This window comes from Arvicanthis niloticus, chromosome 4 (genome assembly GCF_011762505.2).
Source record: "Arvicanthis niloticus isolate mArvNil1 chromosome 4, mArvNil1.pat.X, whole genome shotgun sequence".
Classification (NCBI taxonomy): domain Eukaryota; kingdom Metazoa; phylum Chordata; class Mammalia; order Rodentia; family Muridae; genus Arvicanthis; species Arvicanthis niloticus.
Genome location: NC_047661.1, coordinates 13,209,141 through 13,218,331, shown reverse-complemented (window position 1 = coordinate 13,218,331; position 9,191 = coordinate 13,209,141).

Sequence of the window (9,191 nt, the reverse complement as noted above, 5' to 3'; positions counted from 1 at the left end):
TCCACATTGTAGTCCATTACAGAAAGTCTAGAAGGGCAGGAACCTGCAGGCAGGACTGATGCTGAAGCCATGGAGGGGTGCTGCTTACTGGCTTGCTCCTCATAGCTTGCTCAGTCTGCTTTCTTATAGAACTCAGGACCACCAGCCCAGGGGTGGCTCCATTGACATGTACTGGGCCCTTCTTTATCAATTATTAATTAAAAACGTACCCTATAGGTGTGCTTACAGCCTGATCTTATTGAGGGATTTTCTTAATTGAAGCTTTCTTCTCTCTGATCTCTTGAGTGTGTTGACATAAAAGTTGACCTAAAACGAGCCAGTACACTGGGTAAACGTAAGAGTTTCTCACAACATTCACTTAGCTCTTCTCTACTGTGGCACACAATTCAGTTATGATTAAGTAATTACTAAGCCATTATTTATGTAATATTTTTTCCTCATTGGATTTATCACATCAGTCATAGCACTATGGTGGTTGGGATGACTTACTTATATTTTCTTCTTCTGAACTATTTTTTTACAATACTAGGAGAATTATAGAATTATACATGTGCAGAGTGAAAGAAGAAATTGTATATCTCGACTGGTAAGACCTAGGTTGGAAGTTGGAGGGATTTGGGGGTTACTAGGAAACTTGTGCTGATAGAACCAAATAACAAAGTTGACTGGCTTAAACCAAAGCAATACTGTTCTCACCCCAGAGGCCATGTGGCTGACACCACAGTATCAGAGTGAGCCACTAGTGCTCCCTTTCTAAGTTGTCAGTGGTCACTTTCTCATTGTGTCTCTTCCCTCACCATAGATGGGAGGGCTCTTGTCTCTTCCTTTTTTTTTTTTTCTTCTAAATTAAATTCCTTTTGTGTATCTTTGTACATGTCTGAGAGAAGAGAGAAAGAGACAAAGAGAGAGAAAGAGAGACACAGACACACACACACAGAGCGGGCGGGAGAGAGAGAGAGAGAGAGAGAGAGAGAGAGAGAGAGAGAGAGAGAACATGCACACGTTGCACATGCTTGACCAAACAGGAAAACTTACAAGAGTCACTGTTCTTCTACCACGTGGACTCAGGAACTCTCAGGTTGTCAGGTTTATCAACACCTACATTTATCCACTGAGTCATCTGGACAGCCCCTGTTCCTTTTCTTATCAATGGCACCAATGGCATCATCATACAGCATCATCATGTGAGCCCCATTCTTATGACTTCATCTAAACCTAATAACAATACCATGACATCGGAAGTTAGCACTTCATATGTGATGGGGGTGGATGTCACAGTCACAACTCGGTGCACAGCAGGCAGTAAGCAAAGATTTCCTATGGTGGGAAGTCCTGAGCTGGTTTAAACAGTGATGGTAGTCACCATGAGAAAGGAGGCTATATAACATGTCAGGACAGAGGGGTAATTGTAGGAGTCCAGAGGAGAAGGAGAGCAGGGCCTCCTTCTGAAACTCTGTACTGACTAAGATGGTAATAGCATGAGGAAGCCATTGCTATCTTAGTCAGAGCAGCTTTGTTTATCCACAGTTAATCAGCTACATCAACAACATCTGGCCTGTTGATGGCCCCTCTTAGAAGGCAGGGAGACTCACTGGAACACCATTTAAGAGTTTAGCTAGTAACAGCCTTCTGTACACCCTACCAGTTGTATACAATCCTTGCCAGCTCCTCTTGGTCTCACAAGTACCTTTTCAGAGACACTACCCAGCCAAGAGAAAAGCAGAGGCCATGAGCAGCTCGTGGTGGCCTCTTCTACATTGTAGCAAGAAGCCAAGGGAATCTCCACTAAGGACATTTTATTCATGTTATAAAATACAATGTAAGTGTGTCCACTGAGGGCTGCCCTGGTCCCAGAAGACTTGGAAAAGGTTGAGTTTATTGCATAAAGAACAAGAAGGAGCAATGTGTAGTCACTGAGATCCTAACCAGGAGACAGTGTGATGACACAAGGTCCTTGGTAAGTGATTAGGTAGGATTGATTCTCCATGACTGAGACTAGAGTCACTTAATGGCCCCAGAGAGCTAGAGTGTTCCTCCACACTATCCCCACGGGGATGGGAAGAGACTCCATTTGTAGGGGAAGTAAAGAGGCTGAAGAACTCATGTGTGGAAGGAATGACAATCGAAAGCTTCAGAATGAGAGAAAGTTCTGGTCCTAGAAATGGGATTGTGAATGCAAACATTCACGAGAAGAACTGCTTCTGGTAAAGCCACCATGAGTGCTGACGAATAGTGGAGGGAAAGTACTGGAAACAGAAAACAAGACGATCTGCTAACCTGCCCAAGGGCCAAGTTACCCAGGCATGTCTAATCTACATGCACCCCAGGAGTGCTATGTGTAGCCTTAACACCACTGTGGGTGATAATCTTTTTTTCTTTTATTGGATATTTTCTTTATTTGCATTTTAAATGTTATCCCCCTTTCCAGGTCTTCTTTCCAGAGCCCCCTATCCCATCCCCCCACTCCCGCCTTCCCGCCCTGGCATTTTCCTACACTGGGGCATCCAACCCCCTCAGGCCCAAGAGCCACTCCTCCCACTTATGTCAAACAAGGGCATCCTCTGCCACATATGTGGCCAGAGCCATGGGTCCCTCCATGTGTACTCTTTGGTTGGTGGTCCAGTCCCCAGGAGCTCCGAGGGATCTGGCCAGTTGATACTGTTGCTCCCCACATGGGGTTGCAAACCCACTCAGCTCCTCCTTCATTCCCTTCTCCAACTCCTCCATCTGGAACCCTGCACTCAGTTCAATGGTTTGCTGTGAGCATCCACCTCTGTATTTGTCAGGCTCTGGAGAAGCCTCTCAGGAGACAGCTATATCAGACTCCCGTCAACAAGCACTTTCCAGCATCCACAGTAGAGTCGAGGTTTGGTGACTGTATATGAGATGGATCCCCAGGTGGGGCAGTCTCTGGATGGCCTTTCCTTCAGTCTCTGCTCCATACTTTATCTCCATATTTCCTCCTATAAGTATTTTGTTCCCTTTTGTATAACAGCCTTATTTATAATTGCCAGAAGTAGCTGGGCGGTGGTGGCACACGCCTTTAATCCCAGCACTTGGGAGGCAGAGGCAGGTGGATTTCTGAGTTTGAGGCCAGCCTGGTCTACAGAATGAGTTCCAGGACAGCCAGGGCTACACAGAGAAACCCTGTCTCGAAAAACCAAAAAAAAAAAAAAATTGCCAGAAGCTGGAAGCAAACCAGATGTCCCTCAACAGAGGAATGGATACAGAAAATGTGGTACATTTACACAATGGAGTACTACTCAGCTATTAAAAACAATGACTTCATGACATTCACAGCCAAATGGATAGAACTTGAAAATATCATCCTGAGTGAGGTAACTCAGTCACAAAAGAACACATATGGTATGCACTCACTGATAAGTGGATATTGGTCCAAAAGTTCAAAATACCAGATACAATTCACAGACCACATGAAGCTCATGAAGAGGGAAGACCAAAGTGTGGATGCTTCAGTGTTTCATAGAAGGGGGAACAAAATACCCACAGGAGAAAATATGGAGATAATGTCTTAATATCAAAAGGACAGACACATCCTGGTAATGCCAGAATGTATTGAGCCTGGTAGTCTGCCTGTCTTAAAATTTGGTGTTTTAACAGATCTGACCCTTTCACCCTGGGCTTCCTGTGCCCCAGAACTAATTTTATTTTAACTATCAGATGAGCTGGGAAAATGGTCTTCTCTACTCTCTCTCCTCCTATCAAAGCTTTATATCTGGAAGCTGTTTGGAACAGATACGAAGATAGAAAAAGATAGGGAAGTCCATAGCCATACCACCCTGAACAAGCCCGATCTCATCTGATCTCAGACGATAAGCAGGGGTGGGCCTGGTTAGTACTCAAAAGGGAGAAAAAGATAGGAGAAGCAAGAAATGATAATGGCCATCAAAGAACCCACTGAAATCACGGGTGACGGTTGGCACTTATCTGATATCTGCAGCTTGCTCTTGACTCCTGAGCCTAAATGGAAATCTCTGTTTTGTGACAACTGAGTTAGGGGGAAAAATGCCCCTGGGAGCCAGCCACTGCTAACACTGCCTCATGAATGTTTTCCCTTAAAAAGAGGTTTGAATTAATAATTGTAGTAAGTAACATCTTTATTAAGAAATTCTAAGATCAGGAAATGCCCCAGAAACTCCATCATTAAGAGCAGACATCACTAATAGATTGGTGGTGGTAGTGGTGGTGGTGGTGGTGATGGTGATGGTGATGGTGGTGGTGGTAGTGGTGGTGGTGGTGATGGTAGTGGTGGTGGTGGTGATGGTGGTGGTGGTAGTGGTGGTGGTGGTGATGGTAGTGGTGGTGGTAGTAGTTATGGTGATGGAGTTGATGATGATGGTGACCATGAGAGTGATAGTTATTATTGCAGTGGTGACCATGAAGGGAAAACTATCTCCATATAGTTTTCCATATCTGCTCCATCACTTCCAAGGATTAGTACTTGTGCCTACCACTCCCGATACACGTGTGACATCACACGTGTTTCAGCACACCTACCTATGTTGTTCCCTCTATATCGTCTGCCTGCATCTCTGTAGTCACCAGAGCTCTGGCTTGGTAAGACTCACTTGTGTAGTGAGACAATCACTTTTTATAAAGACAATTACCTTTATCTAAAGACACAACTTTTATTCTCTTTAGGTGGTCTTTCTCAGTCTGACAGCTCTCCTCCTTCATACATTGACTAAGTTCTCAACATACCCACCATAAAATGGAGTATTTATGCATCGCTTTGTGTATCTTCCTTTCTGTCCACTGTCAAGTAAAGGCCAAGATGGCATCCTGTGCACTGCTTTGTTCCCATGACACTCTACCTTCATTAATGACGTCAGAGTACACTTGAAGCCCTTTGATAACAATCAGGCAGGACTGTCTATGGGAAACCTTGTCACCTCCAGCTTGTGTCACATTTCACCTCCAAGTCTCAGTTGGGTGTCACTGAAGGATTTATCTCCGTGTTTTACCAGGCAGGGATAATTAGCTCAGACATCTGTTCACACTCTTACACACTCTGCCTTTTAAAAATTCTCTCAAGTGTGGTGGAGGGCAGATGTGTCTTTTGATAGCTTGAGCTTGCAGGCTGGTGTCCAGTGACTTTTCTTTTGGTGTCTACCTTAAACTGTCTTGTCCGTAACAGGGAGATGGGATAAAAGCATTGAGAGTAGAGCTCTAGTTCACATCTCTGCTGCACCACCCGTCTCTAGCTCTTACAACCTTAAACAACTCCTGCACTGTTTCCTCAACTTCATCTATAAAGTGGTCTAGTAACTCCTCACCAGGGCTCTTGCAGTTCCTAACCTCAGTTAAGGACCTAGGAAGATGTCTTCCACTCCAGTGAGAAATTGGGACATGCCAAGCAATTTCTGACCATGTGAGTCCTGGTTCTATATTTAACCAAGTGCTACAGCCATTTGATTTATTCCACCTTGTCCTTTCTGAGGCCCCTCCCTGTGCTTTGTTGTTGTTGTTTGTCTTACACAGTATTAGTTCTGTGACAGCAAATGCTTTGAGGAGGGAAGCCCATTACACTTAGTATTGTCTGAATAAGGCACTCCATAAATATTTGCTGACTTTTGTAAAGTGTGAAAAGAAAATACAGTTTTGAAATAACAAACACGTAGATAAATTGACCTATAAGAAATTATTTCCCATTCTGTATTTTAAGATACCACATTATAATAAAAACTTAAGAAAATTCATGATGTAATTGCTATTTTGGGTTGTCAACTTGACTACATATGCATTGACTAAAACCAAGCAGCTGGATATATGTGTGTGAGGAATATTTCTTGACAGAATCATTTGAGGTGACAGGAATTGTAGGGGTGATATTTAGAAAATGGCACCGGGTCCGGCTTGTTCCCGGGCAGCCACCATGTTCCTGATGCTCCTCAGCTCTGACCGGGACTTAGGCTAGCTAGATGCTCAGGCCCTGGCACCCATGAGATGCCAGCATGGGGGATGGCTCTGCCAATCTACCACACTGCATTCGCAAAGCTCAGCTGAACCCCAGACAATATCTGCCATCCTCGCAGAGACTCTTAAAGCTTAATGATTATCTAAAGGATTTATATATTTAGAAATGCTCAATCAACAAGATGCCCACACAATTAGAGTTGTTACCCAATATCTAACCTTTTGATAGAAGTTGCTACCGAGGACAACTTTCGAGCGATCCATGGTTCTCTATGGCTGATAACCTCCTTCTTCTCCTCCTCTTCCTCTTTTTCTCCCCTTCCCTCCCTCTCTTCTTCTCCCATCTCTACCTCCTCTTCTACTGCCTAATCACTGAGCTCCACTGAAAATACAATGTAGCAGAATAAGTATCCTGCTAAAAGGAACCACCCTAAATCCAGATTATTCTTTAAATTACCTTTTTTTAAAAATGTTTATTTGTTCTTTCATATATTACATCCCAACCACAGTGTACTCCCAATCCTTGTCCCCTCCCCTACCTATCCCTCCCCTATTTCTCTTCAGAAAAGATTAGGCCTCCCAGGCATATCAACCAAACATGGCGTGTCAAGTTGCAATAAGACTAAGCACCTCCCCTCACATTTAGGCTGGATGATGCAACCCAGCAGGAGGAAAAGGGTCCCAAAATCAGACAAAAGAGAAATAGACAGTTCCTGCCCCCACTGTTTAGGATTCCCAAAAGAAGACCAAGCTATACATCTGTAACATAAATGTGAAGCCCCAGCCCTCATCTGCTCCAGCATTTGAGAGAGCTGGCCAGCACCTAGCCTGGACAATATGGTAGATCTAGCCTCAGTGATGTGTGTGTTAGAGAGCCAGCCCCAAGGTGTGAGTGTGGGAGAGCCAGCCACCCTATTGCCTGCTGCTGCAAGCAGGAAAGCTATCCCTGTTCCTCAACTAGGCAAAGCAAAAGAGCTGACAAGCTGAACAACACAGTCACCACCCAGGCATAAATCTAAGACTTTAAGCTGGCCCACCCCAACTTCTACCCCATCTGTGAACTGTTGGAGCCTATGAAGGAGTCACTCCTATAGATCCAAAGCTACAGATATCCACAATGCCAGGCAACAACAGGAAATCTGAGAGCAGTCCTTCGGAGGGTCCAAAATTGACAGTCTAGCAGAATCCAGAGGCCTTGAGCAAGACCAATGACTCGTTGCATCGAACATTTGCACGTGAGGCTGTTTGGGCAAAAATGTGTATACTGTGTAACACACCTCAGCTTCCATGGGGAGACAGGTTTTTTTGTTGTTGTTGTTGTTTTGGGAGGGTATTCTTTTTATTTTTATTTTTTGTTTTTGTTTTTGTTTTTTGAAAAGAAGTTTGCAAAGGATGAGGGTAAATATGGAGGGATGGGGAGATGGGTAGGATTGGGGTGCAGATTCCCACCATGAATTTCCAGGCGCTGCTGTCTATTGCATGGGATTCAAAGTCCAGTAAAAACATTGTTTTAAACCTTGACAGTCTGTCCAACCAAAGGCCTTTTGTATTATCACCCTGGAATGAATACATTTAATTTTAATGGGAAACATTTTATTCAAAATTACTCCATTCTCAATCCTGTAAACTATTTCCTCACTACAATACAAACGTCCAAAATCTTTACTTCAGTTAGACAGAAAAAAAAGAACAAAGTAGCAACATCCCAATTCATTTGTGACACCAATTAATCAGTTATTTAAATGTGTCTGATGACACTCTGTAGAAGGAGCTAAGGTGGGAGGAGTAAGAAGAGGAAGAGGAAAAGGAAGGGGAGGAGCTAGGGAGAGCAGAGATGTAGAAAGATGAAGAGCCATGCAGGTATGGAGAGCAGTCCTGGGTAACATCTTATATTTAGGTTAGCTAATTGGGAAACAACTCTAATTGTATGGGCATATTGTTATTGAACATTACCAAACATATAAAGCCTTTGATTAATATTTAAGCTTTAGAGTCTCATTTTCTACCAGGCCCATGTGGGTGGAGGGATGGTACAGCCCAGCTTTGTGGACACATCGTGGAACATTGGCAAAGCCATCTCCCATGCTGGCTTCTCGTGGGTGGCAGGACTGGTGTGTCTGACCACCTGAGTGGAGGGCCCGAGCTGAGCAGTGGTGGTACTGTACGCTGCCACTGCTCGTGGCCACAGGCTCAGGCTAGTCAGGAACATGGCAGCTGATTGAGAAAAGCCAGATTGAATGCCGCCATTTTAAATATCACCCTCTACAACACTCTTACAAAATTGGTCTCAATCAACCGTGTGCCAAGGGCTTCTGACAATGGAACCAGAACTGTGGCAGCTTTCCTGAACTCTTTGTATAGGTGCGAATACCCAAAGAAGCAAAATTCATTTCAAGGAATGATTACTTTAAGTGGGAACCACAAATGGCATACTGGATTGAACTGACTCCATGGAGCACCCTGTGTTAGAAAGCCATCTTCAAACATAGCTTTCTTGAAAGATTAAGATGCTTAGATTTGTCAAACTTAATTTTAAAAATTTTTAATTACAGAATTCAAAGCCTGTTGTCATTGTAATGGATTTTCCTCCTGGGGGGGGGGGCTGTTGAACTTCTATTCTCTGCCATTACTCCATAGATACCCATAGATACTCTGTTTTCTATTGACCTAAGCTTATGTCAGCCAGCCTGGTGACATTCTGTCTTAATGGGAGCAGTGATAATCATCACATAACCAGAGTGACAATGAGTATCCCCCTTTCTGGGATGAAGAAGTGCACATTTCGTGGTCCACCATGTCAGAGGCACTTGTAAAACTTGATTTCCTAGAGACACAGGGATGTGGGATTCAGCTGGTGGCTTTGAAGACTTACCTTGAATTAAAGAGAGAACTCTGTTCCATGAACATGGTTGAATCTGTCACACTGCCGGGTGAACAGAAGCCAGAAACAGCCCAGTGAAGACCTAATGGCCTCACCCCACCTTAATTCAGGCTGATGTGATCTGTCCTTGAAAATAGAGAGGCCCCAAGTCCACTGCAAACTGGATAAGGTGGCTGAACGTCGGGAGTACCCTGTCTCAGGTAGGATGTGGGTTCATTGCCTACCTACTGAGAACTGTCTCAGCCCAGCATGTCCAAGAGCCAAATGGCAGGAGCTGACCCACACGATGAAGCTGTGGAGGTTTCTGGTGGGTAATTCCAGAAGGTCTCTAAAGTGTTAATTCTTTTCTTTATTTTCTTTGTTTCCTCATTAC